Source organism: Akebia trifoliata, chromosome 1, assembly GCF_017979445.1.
Source record: "Akebia trifoliata isolate Shusen 1 chromosome 1, ASM1797944v1, whole genome shotgun sequence".
NCBI classification, from domain to species: domain Eukaryota; kingdom Viridiplantae; phylum Streptophyta; class Magnoliopsida; order Ranunculales; family Lardizabalaceae; genus Akebia; species Akebia trifoliata.
The window spans coordinates 18,538,354-18,557,723 of NC_141375.1; the positions used below are offsets into that span (position 1 = coordinate 18,538,354).

Here is a 19,370-nt window from a genome sequence, read left to right on the forward strand (position 1 = left end):
ATTTCTAAAACATATCTAGTAACAAAATAGAGCATTAGAATAATCATCCATCATTGGGAACCGTCGTAATCAGGTTGACGAGTTGACTAATCAGGCAAGTGCAAAAATGGGGGGTTTACAAATGTCCTTTTTTGACAAAGGGTTGAAGCAAACTAGATAGCAAATCCATTTTGCTAGATAGTACGATATCCGAATGTCAAAGTTAGTGACAGTTCATTTTACAGCCTGATTTAGCAATTCGTTGGGGGCATTTGACTCCTTGAAGGTAAAACTCTTCCCAAACTAAAAGGTGTCAGGTCCTTCAATGCGAGCTCTTACTGATGATGTCAAATCCTTGAATTTTAGAAAATTCTCCTTAACAAAAAGTGCAATGTGTGTATTTAAGATCTAAGATAAATCTCAGAGGGTCTGAGCATAAACTAAGCAAAATCCGAGAAAACCTTCGACGGTATTTGAGCAAAATCCGAGAAAACCCTCAGCGGTATCTAAACAAAATCTGAGAAAATCCTCGACGATATCTAAGCAAAATCGAGGAAACCCTCGACGATATCTGAGCAAAATCTAAGAAAACCGTCAGCGGTATCTGAGCAAAATTCGAGATAATCCTCGGTGGCATCTGAGCAAAATCTGAGAAACCTTCGACGGTATCTGAGTAAAATTCGAGAAAAGGTATCTGAGCAAAATCCGAGATAACCCTCGGCGGCATTTGAGCAAAATCCGAGAAAATATTTGACGGTATCTGAGCAAAATCTGAGAAACCCTCGACGGTATCTAGGAAAATTTGAGAAAATCCTCAGTAATATCTAAGCAAAATCCAAGATAACCCTCGGCGGCATCAAAGAAAAATTCGAAAAAACCCTTGGCGATTTTTAAACAAAATCCAAGAAACCCTCGACGGTATTTGAGCAAAATCTGAGAAATCCTCGGTGGTATCTGAGCAAAATCAAATTCAAGAAACCCTCGACAGTATTTGAGCAAAATCCGAGAAACCCTCGACAATATCTGAGTTAAATCTGAGAAAACCCTCGACAGTATCTGTGCAAAATCCGAGAAAATCATCGGCGGTATCTGAGCAAAATCCTAGAAAACCCTTAGTAGTATCTGAGAAATAATGAATAAATCTAGGAAAGAATGGATGAATCTGAGACAGAATGAATAAATCTGGGAAGGAATCAATGAATCTGGAAAATAAATAATGCCCTATCTCCTATTCTATATGAAAGAGTAATGAGTTAATCTCTTGATAAAATCAAATATAAGATTAGAAACGCTTCTGTTTAAATCTCAAGGTTTTTTCAAAAATTTTATGTACTCAAAACCTTAATTTTAATTTCCTTTGAACCTCGGGGACTTTCAAAAAATTACTATCAAGAGGGTAACCTTCAATTCGGGGTTCCCATTATCCTTTAGGATTAACATTGATCAGACTTGAGAACAAAAATGCCCCTAGTTTGACAGGAAACATTGCATTGGAGATAATTGAACATAGTTTTTTTTTATTTTAAAAATGCCCCCAGTGTAAGGAGAAAAATTACATGCTATAAAAAAATAGAAGTTCCACTTATTACGTAAGTGTGAAGTATTTGATTACCACAAGCGCAATAAAGATTACCTTTTGATTTTGACTTTTTATATTGAAGATATTGACTCAGGCTTAAGAGAACAAAGTATTTCCTTTTGTGATTCATTATAGAATCCACCATTTTTCATCTTGGTTCACTTGGAGAAGTAAAAAAAATTTTAGATCAATCGTAAACGATGCTCGTGACTTCTGAGTCTTTACTTGGTTATTCAGGTATTGAAACTTGGTTATTCAGACTTCTAATGTTTCGGCTCAGACCGCCCTTTCAGCTTTTCAACTCAATAGAGATCTTCTTCTATTTTTCGTCCTAACTTTTGCCTAGATCTATTTTTCAGGTTTTCGATCTAACGAGCTTTATATTTTTTATTTTTTTGCTCTGATTGTTGCCAAGGCTGTCCTTTCAGATTTTCAACCTCGCGGGCTTGCCTTAATTTTTTCCTAAGTATTTTTTTTCTTTGCGCTAATTGTTGTCAAAATCGTCCTTTCGGATTTTCAACTTTGCGAGCTTGCCTTAATTTTTGTCACATTTCCAGGTTTTCAACTTAGCAGGTTTTTTTCCTTTTTAAATTTTTGGAGTTACTGTCCGATTATGCTTTGCTACCTTCCTTGACTTTTCCACACGGTACTTAGGAAGACTTTCATGGGTCAGCTTAGGACTGGGTATAAAAGAAATGAATGCCCACACGATACTTAGGAGGGCTCAAAAACCCAAATGCCCCTTGTGTGGTATTTCTTTTAAATTTTTTTCTTTTTCTTTGAATTTTCGTCCCCATTCTGACAATATTTTTTTTTCTGGATTTTTTTGTGGGGGAATGTAATTTTTTGTGTGGTTGGGCCTGAAGTAACTTCTCAGGTTGCCTACGTACCCCAGAATTTTGGGATCAGACCAAATCGTAGTTCGAATTTTCCCTCCCCTAGGTTAGGTGATCAGGCTGAGAAAGAAAAATGCATTTTTTTTATAAAAAAAAAAAGGCTACAAAAGGTTGAGAAAGGAGATATTGAACTGGGTAACAGATAATTGATTCGATTGAAGATGGCCTCCTTAAATATACTATCGCTTGATTTGGTCAAGGTTTGTTAATTCTGGTAGTTCAATTCCATCATGATCTTAAAGTTTGACGGTTTTTCCAAACGGTATTTCCTTAATGAATTAATCTCTCCAATTGGGTTCAGACTTCTTCCTATAATCGATAAGGAGTACTTAATTTTCTTTGAAGTCTAATGGTTAAATCCTTGACTTGTAAGTGGCGAACTTTAAGTTATTTTTTCTTCAATAAATTTTAACTCTTTGTACCCAATAACGAGCCTAGTATGCTTCTAGCAATTGACTTTCCATCAAGGCCTTGAGATACGGGATTTCCCTTTCAACTGGTAAGACTGTTTATGTACCCCTATAGTGTGAATGGTAACTTCTCTAACTAATCTCGATGTGTTTGATAAATTTTCTTGATGATTATTTTGGGATTTTTTATTGACTGCTTCAACATTTCCATTAGTCTGAGAACGTAGAGAGATGATTTGTGATGCTGGATCTTGAACTTTAAACACAGAGTAATCATCGACTTTGAAATGTGACCCATCATCAGAGACTAATTCCAAAGGTACCCTGTATCGACTTATGGCATTTGCTTTGATGAACTTTGCAACTTAAGATGCAGAGAGGACAACATTGTCGTGTTTTGTAACGTTTTCTTTGGTCTCATTAGTATTTTCATTCTATCGAGCGAATATCTATTCCATGTCAGATAACACCCAAGCTTGCACCCAACATATCCTCATCAGATCATGCGAACAGGTTTTTTGAAATTTCTGAGTAATCTCCTCGTGTTCCTTTAGAGAGATGATGGTTTCTATCTGAATTTCTCTAGAAATTATTTTCTGTTCCGAGGTCAATGACCTTTGCTTTCTCGATTAAAAGTTGATCCCGACTCTTATCTTCTTATTAAGGAGAAAAATCTATCCTTGAAATCAGATTAGTAGTTAATTCGTTAATGCGTTCGAGGTATTCAAAATTTTCCTTTATTCAGCTAGGTGACAGACACTTTTCTAAACTTGGCAAACGAACTCGACTCATAAAAATAAAAGGAATAGACTCAACCTAAAGAAGACATGACCTTGCTGAAAAAAAAAACTTAAGCTAACCCAAATGACTCATGAAAACTCAAGACAAGTATCCACAACAAGCTTGATTAGGATCGATGATTGAGACGTTACTTACAACCAGCAAGACTGAGGCACTGTGATCTTCAGGGAACAACTGTGTAATTTTGAAAGATTTTGGGGTCATTACTAATGATTCACTTGGTGTTGACATTCGTTCTAATTGACCGGACTAGTAACCCTAGTAAAATGGTGATTGATTGAGCTTAGGTGCAATGATTACCTTGTAACCCCATCCAAGGTGGATTATCAATTTTAATGTTACCCCCTTGATAACATTTTAATGAATCTTGAGATTTTATCGAATTCTGTGTACTAATCCATTAAACAATCCATTCATGTAATGATTATTCAGAAGGAAAATAATTCCATTACACTCTTTAAAATTATTGATAAATAATGTTTTCATTGAATACAAACTTTCACAAATCAGATTATTTTTTGTAATCATTTTCTTTTGAGAAAAATATATTTTAATAATTTTTCAAGGTCCATGCAAAAAATAGATTTTTTGTAAAAATCTTTTTTTTTTCATTTAGAAAAACATATTTCAGAATTTTTCCAAAGTCCATACAAAAAATAGATCTTTTGTAAATCATTTTTCATTCATTTTCTTTTATGACCCGAATCAGAATACCATTTTGATTTAAACGGTCCGACCAATCATAATTGTTGGACCAAGATGAACTAGATCATTATGGATCATTACCACATTTAAAATGGATTCTTTATTGGGTTAGTGCACCCATTGACATAATAGCTTTAAATCAGGTTAAACAAAAAGTTTGAATATCTTGAAGATAAAATTGTAACTTCCTGATCTCAACAATTTCTAATGTCCATTTTCGAAAAATAACTCGGGAACACCTACCATAAGTTCTAGTTGTGACCAATAGAAGAGGTTTTTAGACTCTAGGTTCACTACGTGCCATGCAATTTATCTGGTCACCCTTGCCCAAGTGCACCAATATACCTTTCGAGTTTACTCAATCAGACGGTACATAGTGACTTGGTTTGATATACTGTATAGGTGATAATTTAAGACTCCAACTCAAATCTCTAAAGTAAAAAACAGTCAGTTTAATCCCCAATAACAGGTGGCACACGATGCGGAGCAAGGGCAATCTTAAGTCACCTCTCGTCTAGAATAGATGTAGTCTATCCCCTTTATATCATTGTATATCGGGGCAGGATCTCGATTAGGAACTGATTTTAGTCAAGTAGTGCAGTTGGTGAACTTAGATTAACTTTTATACACAGTATAGGTACGAGTCTAGGGTTGATGATCAGGATATGTGACTTTGCGGCTTACAATAGGACAAAGGCTCAGGTCACTCCAGCTTCGGTGCATCAATATACCTTTTAGAGTCACCTGATCAAACGGTACTGATACCCCAGTTTTATATACCATAAAGGTACGTGACTGGAGTTGTGATTTTCATGAATGACGTCGTATCTCACGAGGATACCGGGCCACTCACTAGTATCACGTTGGCTAGAAGGGACATGTAAGCGTACAATGCAACAATATAAACGTGCTAGTGGTGTGTGCCAAATAGGGTGAGGTGTGCCCGGGGCATTTTTTAGATGAATGGGCCCATGGGCCAGATTAAACCATACAAGCAAGGATAAATATTGATTAAGAAATAAAAAAAATATATCCATATCATTCAGTTCAAGATCAAAGCATGCACATCTCATGTATATATCAATTAATATCATAGCATTTTAGATAATCAACCAATGAATACAACACAGAATAATCAATCAGATCCAACATTGAAACAAGCACAAAAAATTCTTTTTTTTTTAAAATGAACTAAAAAAAAAACTCTTTTCTATAGTCCAATCAAAGAATCACTTTGGGCGATCCAAAACAAATTGAGATTTTAATTAACATTGAATTGAGGATGGCTGATGAGTGTCTCCAAACACTCAATTATACGCACATTTTCTGGATATTTATCTTGATTTTTTGTACCTATTTCTCTATATTAAGATAATAATCATGATAAGCCTCAAACCACCACGTTGCATGTTAATTAGGCTTAATTATATATAAATAAATTCATTTACTAGATAAATCTAATTACGTGTGTTTCTTGTGCAGAAAATCAACAATTTGGAATCAAAATCTCAAGGCAAAAGCATTTGGGCCCACTTTGGAATGCCCTAACACTTTGGAATGCCCTAATCCTTAACTCATATTCTCCTCTTTTGTCTTTTTGTGCAAAGAAAAGTGGAGGCTACTTTTAGACTCTTCTACACACATTTTTCTCTATAAATAGAGCCTTCATTTCTAGAGAAAGGGTCCCATCTTGGTTCTCTTATCCAAGACTCCTTTAATCTAAGGCTCTTTGCCTATTCTCTTATTTTTTGTATTTTCATTTTCTAGTTATTTTCTTTTGGTTAACTAGTCTTGTAAGAAGTAGAAGAAGAAGAAGTTGTAATTTTCTCCATGAAATGAAGAAAAGTTCTTTCATCTCTTATCTTCCCTCTCTTGCAATGACATTAGGCTAAGTTCCCCTCCATTGGAGAGTGAAAAATCCTAGAGCAAGTTCTTGTGTTATTTCTAATTTTATGCCTTTCTTTTATTTAAAATGCTTATGAATTCTCTTTAAGTTTCTTGCACATTTTATTCTTAATATAGATACTTTATGCTTAGATTAGATCAAGATAAAGTATGCTTAAATTAGATAATTTGTAGTAAGAAGTTCTCAAGAAATTCTACTTTGTTTTTGTTCCTTTATTTCATTTTAATTGCAAAACTTTCCGATCTAAGGAGCTAACACCAAGCCCTTATGATTGAGTTATAAAAAGGCTAGAGACTAGAAATTGCTCATTAACATGTTTTAGGTAGATCCACCTCCAATGGTGTTTTAATTCATAAGTTTACTTGCTTTTAATTTCATTTACTTTAGTTTATTTTCTAGCAATTTTACATCTTCTTATAAGTTCAAAAATACAAAGAAAAACAGTTTTAATTCCTTTTAGTTAATTTGAATTTTATCTTCTTAGCTTAGCTCTATTCCTCCTTTCTCTTGGGTTCGATCCCCTACTTGCCCACAAGTAAGGTAAAACTAAGATTATTATTAACTCCGGTGAGAAGAACAACGATAGTCTCATCAATGGCATGATAGTGGTGGAAATAGGGAGTGATGAACCCCTTTTTTTTAAACAAATTGATTTTTTTAAGAAAAGAAACCCCTTTTTTAGAAAAAAATTATAAAAGAAAAGAAATTAAAGAAATCTATTATTAATTATTACTAAACAAATTACTAAGCAAATTAAACAAATTGATTTTTTTTAAAGAAAAAAAACTATTACTAACTATTAAAGAAACCTAAAAAAACTACCAAATAAAAATAAAATTCTATTGTCACACCAGTTTATAAGTTTAAAATAATACCAAACACTTTGATCATGTCCTATATTTAAAAATCGGTGTGGCAATAGAAGATCATAAAGAGACCAACCAAAAACTCTTGTTAATAATTTTTTTTTTTGAATCCTCGATACCGTATAATCAACGATGGTGTTCAACTTGATGAATACCTTTAACCAACAAATCCATCTCCATTAACACATGTTTGCGATCTTCGATCTGAGTTCTCGAATCTAAATCCAAAAAGAAATCGAAAATGATAGAAAATGGGGTTTTTATTTTGACCTTGAAGGATTTAAAATCGATTTATCCAAAGGTCTCAATGAAGGTAGATGATAATTCTTTTTAACCACTGCTGAAATTCAGCAAACTTAAACCATGGGGTTACCAAAGAATCTCAAATACCTTCCACATGATTTTGAAACTTACAATCGATCTGAAATTTTATCTTCATCTAAAACGATAATTATGAAATAATATCCATAGATTCATGGATGAAGTCACAAAGGTAGAATTGATTTGAAGCCTCATCTTTGGCTGAAAATGAAGACAATGATTTCTTTGGCTGCAACACCCGATTTTGGAAGGAACTTTTATCATCGAAAAAAGAATCAACTACATCAGATAGAGTTCTTTCTCTCTGTAAGTTGTGCCAAATCTGAAACGCGAGAAATTTTTATAGTAAACGTCTAAAAGAGAGATGATAAAACTCGATCACTCCTTCACGACGACAACACCAACAACTGGTTTTAAAATAGTTCTCTAAAGAAGCACCTTCAAAGATAAAACAGAGGACACTCAATTCTTCCAAATATGAAGCGTACATCACGACCATCTTCAACTAAGAGCAAATCGAAGGATACCGAGCCCTTTATTGAGATCCAATTCGAGTTCTTTCTGGTTTAAAGAAATTAGAGAATAAGGGTTTGGCGTTTTTTGGGGACAAATCAACAGAAATAAATTAGAAGAGAAAAGAGAAAAGAAAAGAAAAAAAAAAAAGGGAAACCTTGTAAGTTTCAAAATCATTTTTTTACCCCATTTTCTTCAACGTGGACTTGTTCTATTCTCTGAGAGAGAGAGATGAAGGAGAGACGTTTCTCTCTTTTTTTCTTTGTTGACTCTTCTTTCTCATTTGAGAAGAAGATAAAAAAATTAAAAAACTTTTTCACTATCGGTACACCAAGTGTAAGTGTTGTTTTATATATATATATTTTTGCGATTTTTTTTCTTGGAATCCCCTCCTTATCACGAACAACTTTAAAAAAAATTAATGTTTCTTAGCACATCACTTAAAAATAATTTATTTTCATAACTCGCCACACATGCATAATAACGTGCTAAAAAATTTCATCCAAAAATTTTCTAAAACAAAAAAATCCATGACTCTCATCCCAACCACCATCATTCCATCATCCATTCATATGTCACTTTGAATCTTTCGTTATTTGAGGGTCATAAAAAAGTGACCTCTAATTGGACCATGAAAGAAATCAAAAATATCATATTCAAAATCTGAACAAATAATCGACAATCAAACTAAAAGAATAAAAATAAAAATAAATAAATAAAATAAAATAAAATCTAAGTTGATTTGGCAATGCCCAATATTTGGGATTTTTCAAGTTTGATCATCAAAATCCCCAATGGAGTCGTTACTGAAAATGCCCTCAATCCGCAGGGTATGCGTATTCGATTTTGATTTTTGAGGTTTGGGAGTCACCACCTAGTTATTACTGTCTAGGAATAGAACATTGGCTCTAAATAGATAAAAACAACTAATCTACGAATAAAAAGAAAAAACTATGGTCTAGGGATCACGTTACGGGGTTGGAAGATATTAGGCACCAACCCCGCCCGGCAAACGTCGGTCTCTATTATTTTCCAAAAAAGATTACATTGCTAAAAAACCTAAAACCAATAAATGAAATAATAAGTAATCCTAGATGATCACAACAATTTGTTCCTCAGAACTTCTTTTTGTCTGCAAAATAATGATTTCTATGTTTTTTGGGTAATATTTTTTTAGTATAGCGTGGTTTCTATAGTTTTGTTAGTTTGAGATACCTCATCCAAATTTTTGAAATATATCTAGTAATAAAATAGAGCATTGGAATAATCATCTATCATTGGGAACCATCGCAATCAGGTTAACGAGTTGACTAATCAGGCAAGTGCAAAAATGGGGTGTTTACAATTACAAACTAATGTTCTTATTGAATTCCATACAAAATTTATTTCAAAATATTCCAAAACATCAAAAAATTACATCCCAACTCAAAAGTCCTCTTTGAAAGCAAAACGATAATTTTCCACCCCTAAACTTTGAAAATCTGAAATTAATAATTAAATTATTAATTAACGTAAAGAGAAATCTTAATAAATCAAATTAAAATTTTTGAACAAATAAATTTAATTAATTAAGCCCATGGGCTAAATTTTAAGTTATGGCTTATTTATTCAAGTGAGGCCTACCTAATATTTAATAAAGAATTCTCCACCGGGGGTCTTAAAGAATTTAGAATAATTTAATAAAGAATCCTCCATTGGACAGTTCTCCAAAATTTAAAAATTATCATTCTACGTAAGTAAAAAAAAAACTTAATTAAAATCTTATTTAAACCATTTAAGAAATTAGTTACAGATAGACATTATCTCTAAGAGACCTAAGCAAACCATAATCTTATCAACAAAGCTCTTTAAAAAGGTATCTTCCTAATTTCATAGCCCAAGAGAAATCCTAAAAAATCAAGGTCAAAAACTTTTCAAAACCCTAAATTTGAGCCTCAAGTCAATATCTAACCTCCAAGTCCATATTTCAACATAAAACCCTCTAGAAACTCTAAAAAAGACCCCAAAAATCTATTTAAAAAAAAACATCTAGATTTAGAAGAAGAAAGTCTCATATCAAAGATTGAAAGTAGATTTAAAAATAAAGATAAAACGAGAAGATTCACACTAGGAATGCTCACTGTCAACTTCTGAGGGAATCGACCGTCACAATCACTCAGGTAAAGAAAAATTAATATTTTATTTTATTTTTATTATGAATTTAAGTCATTTTTTACAATGTAAATATTTGAGAAGAGTAGAAACCAGCTTTCGTCTGGCAAGATTGGTGCCTGACACCTTTCAATCTCATAACCTGGTCTTCGTACTTAAAATCTATTCATAGTTTAATATTTTTTATCCGTTTAGAGTCATCATTGGTTCATAGACCATTAAACTAGATGGCGACTCCCAAAAAAGAAAAAGCAGATCCATACCCGTGGATCGAGGGTACTTTCAGTATGCATGTTGTTAAACCACTGTAAATCTTACTTCTCTTTTACGATTATACTCTATGCTCTATTTTAAATTAATGACATGCATGCCATGACTTGCATATCAAATGTTTGCTAAAATGTCTACATCATATTTTTGAATTAGAAGTTCTATCAATAATGATTTAAGTTGAGTTTATGCATCTCTATGTATTTACTTAGTTTAGCATAATCTTGAGACCTAGGTTAGCTTCTTGGGTGGTGAAATTATTTTGGTATCTTGATTTTATCAATTGACTTATCTAGATAATCTAGGAGAATTAAAAGGATTTTTATTTTTACCTATTCACCCCCCTCTGGGTCTACACACAATGCAAAGCTCAGAATTTCAATTGGTATCAGAGCGGGTTGCTCTAGAAAGGTCTAACAACCTTGAGTTGATCGTAATGGCTTTGAATTATGTCTAAACCCTAGAAGTGGAACTTCACTCACCCTCCCATGTTCGATGGTGTCAAGTACGATTTTTAGAAAAATAAAATGACGATATACATTAATGTCATAAGTGTGGATGTATGGAAAAATGATTGAAGAATGTTAGGAACCTCCCATTGACACCATAGAAGTAAATGGTGTTTCCACTACGGTTTCGAGACCATCAAAGAATTGGTCCGAACAAGATAAAATCGATAATAACAATAGCTGTAAAGCTCTTAATATAATAATTAGTATCATTTTCGATGACGAATATCAAGGGATATGCACGTGTATGTCATCCAAACAAGCTTAAAAAATCTTAGAGGCCGCACACGAGGGAACTAGTATTGTGAAGAAGTCTAAACTCCAACTCCTTAGAACTCAATTTCAAAATATTAAAATGGAATAGAGTAAAACTGTCCATAAATTTTATGCTCAGTTAAGTGACATATGCAATTTCATATTTTATGCAGAAGAGCCTGTCTTATAAGGTAGAATTTGTGTCAAAATCTTTATGTCCTTGCCCAAAAGGTTCGCCTCTAAAGTCTCCTCAATTGAGTAATATCAAGATGTGGAAACTATGATTGTTGAGGAACTTAAGGGTTCCCTCACCACTTTTGAGTTCCATCTCGAAGGTCCTCTTTCTAAAAGGAAGTCACCAACTCTTAAGACCTCCCCGTCTAAGGCATCTTCTAAACGGTCTTCCCATCCCCCTATTGAATCCTCCTCCTAAGATAATAATAAAATTACTAATGAGGAAGATGACGAAAATGACCTTGATAAAGAGGACTTAGCCTTGCTTGCCTCAAGATTTTATAAATTCTTTAAGAGGAATGATTCCTTGATGTTGGAATCTGTGTCACCCTAGGTATCTTCGAGGAAATATTGATGGATGTCAAGGGAATCTATCTCTGCTTACCAATCTTATTCTTCAATTTTCGATGCTTTTTAAGAATTTGATTATGTCCAGCCGAATTCTGCCAACTCCTGAATGTTAAGAAATTATTCAACACCCCACCCAGTAACTATGATAGGATGGTTGGACAAGAAAACACAAGGGGCCTCAATAGTATAACTCTTTTTTTCATGCTTTTAGACCTATGCTAGTCCTTCTTCCCAGTCTGGTATTTTTACATCTATAACAGTCTCAAATTGACTTAGCTTTAAAAGAATACCTTTCTCAAATTCTTCTAAATGCAGGAAAGACAAATAATAGGGCTCTTCGTGATCTAGAGACAAAAGGTCAATTCTAGATAGCTTAGAGGTGTGTGATGGCAAAAATTGTTTGGGCCCAATTGGGTGGATCATGGTGGTTGGGTCAAATGGATTGGGATCGATGGATGATATCATATTTAAGGTAGGGTGGTTGATTTTAGTAATTTGGTAAAGGTTTGGTAGTGATGTTAGGCTTCAAGAGAGGCACCGTAACATTTTTTTGGTCAATAAGATCTTTGATGGCATGACACAAGGTTATACATTTATCAGTAGGATTGCCTGCCCCTTGATGGTATTCATAGAATTGGTCGTTTCTGTAATTGTGTTGGAGAGGATTGGATACTAGACGAGGTTGTAAAGATGTAAGAATGCCATTTTTCATAAGTTCTTACGAGACAATACTTAGATACATCCCTAATTTGCATAAATGCTTATTGGGCCTAGGTTACACAAATTGTTGGTTAAAAGGTTGGTTGAATGATTGGACTAATTGTTGGTGGCCTGCGGTCAATAGAATGGTTGGATGGGTTGTTGGATAAGGGGTTGACTAAATCGTTGGGATGTATAATGGTGATGTTTGCCAATTGGAGTTTGTTCGCATTGGTACAGGAATAGTTGGCGAGTTTTTTGCCTTTTGGATCAACAGAAACATCGAAGATTTTTTATGACAGTACATCCTCCACATGACTCCCAACTTCTAGGAGACCATCAAAAGTTGGAAAATATTGCTTCATTAGGAATTAGGCATATGTTGGGTTCAGGTTTTTCAGAATGATCTTGATATGTTCCTTCTCCGGGGTATGATCTTATAGTTGGACTGTTTTAGTCCTCCATTGAGCGAAAAATACAGTGAATGTTTCCCCTGTTTGTTGTCTTATCATCTCAAAGTCTCATCGTGATAATTATAACCATGCAACATACTTGTCTACCATAAAAACTCCCCCACCAAATCAGTTTATGTTTTATCTCAAGAAGATTCGAGGGACATCAACTAACATAATATGGATCCAGACAAGGTCCTTTGGAAAAGTTGTGCCATTTGTTCCTCACTCAACCCTTGTGATTGCATGTTCTCAATGTAAACCTTGAGATGAGTACTTACACATCCTATACCATTGATTATTTTTTTTCATTTTAGGCATAACGAATTTTTCTAGTAATCGAACTCAAAGAAACAAAGTCATTGCATCTAGACTCAAAAATAGGCATCGACAAGGTTCATATTTTTAAATGCAACTTCCAATTTAGCCATTAGATGAGTCAAAACGGGATTTATGACCTCCCCATCCTTCTTATTCAAATCTGACATGTTGCGGGTTCTCACCATCAACTTAGGCCTTTGAGGACCTTTCGATTTTGGTTTAGAGGGACACACGGTGGAATAATGACATTTTCCACCATAGTTGTCACACTCGATGTCTTCTTTAGATTTGGATGAAAATTTCCCTATTTGAAGTCGTCTTTCTATAGGTTGACCTTTTTTATCGATACTATTCGATCCTTTCCTCTTAAATAATTTATAAAATCTTGAGGCAAGTAAGGTCAAGTCATTATCTTCCAGGTTCTTCTCATCATCTTTCCCATTCGTGATTTTACTATTATCTTGAGAGGAGAATTCAACAGTGGTACGAGATGGCCGTTTAGAGGATACCTTAGACGAAGAGGTCTTAAAGACCAATGTCTTCTCTTTAGAGGGAAGTCCTTCGAGATGGAGCTCAAAAGTCGTGAGGGAACCCACACGTTCCTCAATTGTCATAGTCTCCACATCTCGGTATTCTTCAATTGAGGTAACTTTAGAGGTAGGTAGCGATTTAAGGATTTTGGCACAAATTCTATCATGTGGGACAGACTCCCCTATATAAAACATGGAATTGCATAGATCACTTAATCGTAAATAGAATTTCTGGATAGTTTCACTCTCTTCCATTTTAATATTTTCAAATTGAGTTATAAGGAGTTGGAGTTTAAACTTTTTCACAATACTAGTTCCCTCGTGTGGCCTCTAAGCTTTTCCATGCTTGTTTGACTGATATACACGAACATATCTTTTGATATTCATCATTGAAAATGACTCTAGTTAGGTATTAAAAGCTTTGAAGTTATTGCTACGATATGTTTTATCTTATTCGGATCAATTCTTTGATGGTCTTGGAACTATAATAGAGATACCATTCACTTCTATGGTGTTAATGGGAGGTTCCTCAATCATGTTCCACACGTCCCTACAAAGGAAATTAATGTATATAATCAATTTATTTTTTCAAAAGACATACTTTGATATGATCCCTCTTGAATGACATGAACCCTCTTGAAGATCTCTTGATGATCTATTCTAGGAACCCTTGAATTCGATGTCTTCAAAACGTGTTAGATCACTTGGGAACAAAAGATGTTGATTGGATTAGAACCTTAAGGAAACTAAGTCCCTAAAATCCCAACCTTGAGATGCCACAAAGAATGATCACTCCTTTGATAAGTCGAAGATTCATGCCCTCCTTCAAGAACTCAAATAAGAACTCATAAAGAACTCATAAGGATCTCATAAAGAACTCAAACTAGAATATATGAAACAAAACAAAGTTCTTGAAGAAACTTCAATTCTCATAAAAAGTAAATTGTCAATTGTGTCTCAATTACAAAATGAGGTGCCCTTTTATAGACAAATTAGATCAAAATTAATTTTAATTAGTCCTTGGAAAAATAAAGAAAGTCTAATTAGTCCTTAGGAAATAAAGAATTCAAAACTAAGGACAATTAGAACATAAAAATTCCCAAGTAACCCTTGCATTCAAATTGATCTCTTGCATAAAAAGATAATTGACCATTCTTGATGAAACTTTGATATCTCCGAAGTTAGCCTTAGAATCTTCTAGAATGGCCTCTTTGTATTGGACTTCCACAATCAAGCCTTGGAATGCCTCTTCCATCCTCTTTGTCCTTGCCCTAGTCATCGGACCGTCAATTCCTTGCAATGGTTCTTGAGAAGACTTGGAAACAACAACTCGATCTCCATTATTCTCCTCCTCTTCGGAAAGATTCATCCTCGAATCACCTACATTAAACAAAGATAAATCAGCAACATTAAAAGTTGCACTAACATTACTATAATCACTTGGCAAATCGAGTTTATAGGCATTATCAATTATCCGTTCCAAGACTTGAAATGGACCATCTCCTCGAGGCTGCAATTTTGATTTCCTTTGGGTAGGAAACCGCTCCTTACGCAAGTGCACCCAAACCCAATCTCCAGGGTGGAAAATAACTTTCAAGCGGCCCTTATTGGCTTGCTTAGCATATTGCTCATTCTTCTTGTCAATGTTGGCTCGAACTTTGGCATGTAAATCTTTCACAAAATCTACCTTTTTCTTACCATCAAGATTAGTATGTTCATTAGTAGGCAAAGGTAAAATATCCACAGGTGTTAAAGGATTAAAACCATAAATAATCTCAAATGGAGAAAATGAAGCAGTTGAATGAATAGTCATATTATATGCGAACTCAATATGTGGTAAACACTTCTCCCATTGTTTTAAATTTTTTTGAATGATAGCACGCAACAAAGTAGTGAGTGTCCTATTAACTACTTCAGTTTGGCCATCCGTTTGAGGATGTGCAACAGTAGAAAATAGAAGTTTAGTTCCTAATTTACTTCATAAAGTATGCCAAAAATAACTAAGGAACTTAACATCTCTGTCACTAACAATTGATTTAGGTAGCCCATGCAATCGAACTACCTCTTTGAAGAACAAATCAGTAATATGTGTTGCGTCATTGGTTTTAGTACATGCAATAAAATGGGTCATCTTACTAAACCTATCAACAACAACAAATATACTATCTTTACCATTTTGAGTCCTTGGTAATCCTAAAACAAAATCCATAGAAATATCAGTCCAAGGCTGATTAGGTACAGGCAAAGGGGTATACAAGCCATGCGGTCGAATTTTAGACTTTACTTGCCTACATGTAATGCACTTGTCACAAACAGATTGAACATCATGCTTTATATGGGGCCAATAAAAATGCTCACGTAAGATATCTAAAGTTTTTAGGACACCAAAGTGACCCATTAAACCTCCCCCATGACTTTCCCTTACAAGTAATTCACGAACATAAAAATTAGGCACGCACAATTTATCTTTCTTGAAAAGAAATCCTTCATGCCTATAAAAGTCACCAAACGCACACTTAGCACATGCATTCCATACTTGGCTGAAATCAGAATCATTGGCATACAAATCTTTAATTAATTCAAAACCAAGTAGTTTAGTTTGCAATGAAGTAAGTAATACGTACCTTCTTGATAATGCATCAGCCACAACATTTTCCTTCCCACGGTTATATTTAATTACATAAGGAAATGTTTCTATAAACTCCAACCATTTAGCATGTCTTTTATTAAGCTTACCTTGGGTCTTCATGAATTTCAAGCTCTCATGATCAGAATGAATGATAAATTCTCTTGACCATAAATAATGTTGCCATGTTCGAAGAGTTCTCACTAATGCATAAAGCTATTTGTCATAAGTAGGATAATTCAATGCTGCCCCACTTAGCTTCTCACTAAAATAAGCTATTGGCTTAGAATCCTGCATCAAAACAGCTCATACTCCAATCCCGGATGTATCACACTCTATTTCAAAAGCTTTATCAAAGTTAGGTAAACACAACAAAGGTGCATTAGTTAACTTATCTTTCAAAGTTTGGAAAGCCTGATCATGCACATTAACCCAATTAAAAACAATATTCTTTTTAACAAGTTCATTCAAAGGTGCAGCAATAGAACTAAAATCCTTAACAAACCTTCGATAAAAACTTGCTAAACCATGGAAACTTCTTACCTCGTTCACATTCTTAGGTGTAGGCCAATCCTTTATTGCCCTTACCTTTTCCTCATCAACACTAATTCCCTGCGAACTAATAACAAATCCAAGAAACACAACAGATTCCATACAAAATGTGCATTTCTTAAGATTAACATATAATTGGTGTTCTCTTAACACACTAAACACAGCATGCAAATGCTTCACATGGTCATCAACATTTTTGCTATAGACTAAAATATCATCAAAGTAAACTACCACAAATATTCCCATGAAAGCACGCAAGACATGGTTCATTAATTTCATGAATGTACTAGATGCGTTAGTTAAACCGAAGGGCATTACTAACAATTCATACAACCCATATATAGTTTTAAATGCAGTTTTTCAGTCATCTCCCTCTTTCATGCGAATTTGATAATACCCATTCTTTAGATCAATTTTAGAAAACAAGTGAGATCCATGCAATTCATCAAACATATCATCTAACCTAGGGATAGGATGCCTATATTTTACCGTTATCTTATTAATAGCTCGACAATCCACACACATGCGCCATGTTCCATCTTTCTTTGGTACTAAGAGAACAGGAACCGAACATGGGCTGAGACTTTCCCTTACAAATTCCTTCTGCAACAGTTCATCCACTTGCCTCTGTATCTCCTTTGTTTCCTCGGGATTAGCTCTATAAGCAGGTCTATTTGGTATAGCAGAACCAGGCATGAAGTCTATTTGGTGCTCAATTCCTCTTAAAGGAGGTAAACCATGTGGAATCTCCTCGGGAAAAAGATCCTCAAATTCCTGCAATAAAGACACAACAACACTAGGCAAAGATGAGTTAAGATCGTCAGTGGAAAAATAAACATCTTTGTACATAAGAACTAGAACTTGTGGCCTTGCTATCATTACACTTTTAACATCATGTTTTTCAGCAAGTACACTCAGTACTTTATTCTTCTCCCCATGTTGTTCACTTTGCTCTCATTTTTGCTCACACCTTTATTTCTCTCTCATTTTATACTCACTTGTTATCCTGACCTGGTCCTCATAAGCTTGCAAAGGTTTGAGAGGGGTTAATACAATTTTTCGATTGTTCATTACAAAAGAATAACGGTTTTTATACCCATCATGCGACACTCTCCTATCAAATTGCCATGGTCGACCGAGTAATATATGACCAGCATGCATTGGTGCCACATCACAAATAACCTCATCCACATACTTGCCTATTGAGAAAGGAACCCGAACTTGCTTGTTTACCTTCACTTCTCCACAATCATTCAGCCATTGTAGCTTATACGGTTTAGGATGTTTCTGTCATTTCAAATTCAACTTCTCTACCAACAAGGTACTAGTAACATTGGTACAACTCCCACTATCAATAATCAATGTACAGACTTTATCCTTCACGTGACATCTTGTGTGAAAAATATGCTCACGTTGCTCCATATCTCCTTAGGCTGTATACTCAAAGCTCTCCTAGTGACAAGTAAATCACCATGCACAGGCTTTTCTACTTCAACATCAAAACAATCCTTTAATGGAGGCATCTCGTTGTCACTTGAACTAGCACTTTCAATGTCTCCGTTTGCCAATACAACCATAACCCTTTTGTTTGGGCATTCAGAAGCAATGTGTCCGAACCCTTGGCACCTAAAACACTTAATCTAACGTGACTTAATAAGAGGCTTTGTTTCAGGTCTATCTTTAGGAATAGAAATTGAAGGCTTCGACTTTGCGTCTTCTTTTGGTTTGAAAGGAATTTTGTTGTCCTTCCAATTTGGCCTCCACGGATTATTAGAAGATGATCCAGATCTGAACCTTCTAAATTTGATTTGCTTTTCCACTTTAATGGTTTTGTGCAGTAACTCTTCCATCTCCACATAATGGTGCAACTCAACCACATCAGCAATCTCTTTTTCAATCCAGCAATGAATCTAGCCATGGTTGCTTCTCTATCTTCCTCTATGTTTGCTCTAATCATGGCAATCTCCATTTCTTTATAATAATCCTCTACACTCATGGAACCTTGAACCAGTCCTTGCAATTTGATATACAAATCTTGATAGTAATGGTTAGGAATAAATCTTTTACGCATCACTGACTTCATCTCATCCCATGATCCAATAGGTCTCTCACCATTTTCTGCACCTAGTGATCACCAATTGATCCCACCATATACTGGCATAGTTTGTAAATTCCACGGTGGCTAGCTTTATTTTTTTATCCTCGGAATAATTATAACAATAAAAAACGTGCTCAACCTTTCTTTCCCACTCCAAATATAATTCAGAATCATTTTTTCCGTGAAAGGTCGGAATCGTCATCTTTATGCTACCCAAATTCTTATCTTCTTTGAAATCAACTTTCTTATCCCGTCGATAATGTACTCTCTTCGCTTCGGAATGAACATCTTCTTCTCCGTCTAACTCATGTCTGCGATATGATTTAGAGTCATAAAAGGATTCCAT

At 34.6% G+C, this 19,370-nt stretch overlaps 1 pseudogene; it reads right to left on the reverse strand.

Annotated features, from left to right (window-relative positions):
- The window catches only part of LOC147410818 (uncharacterized), a 69,819-nt pseudogene extending 50,449 nt beyond the window's left edge, over positions 1-19,370 (reverse strand).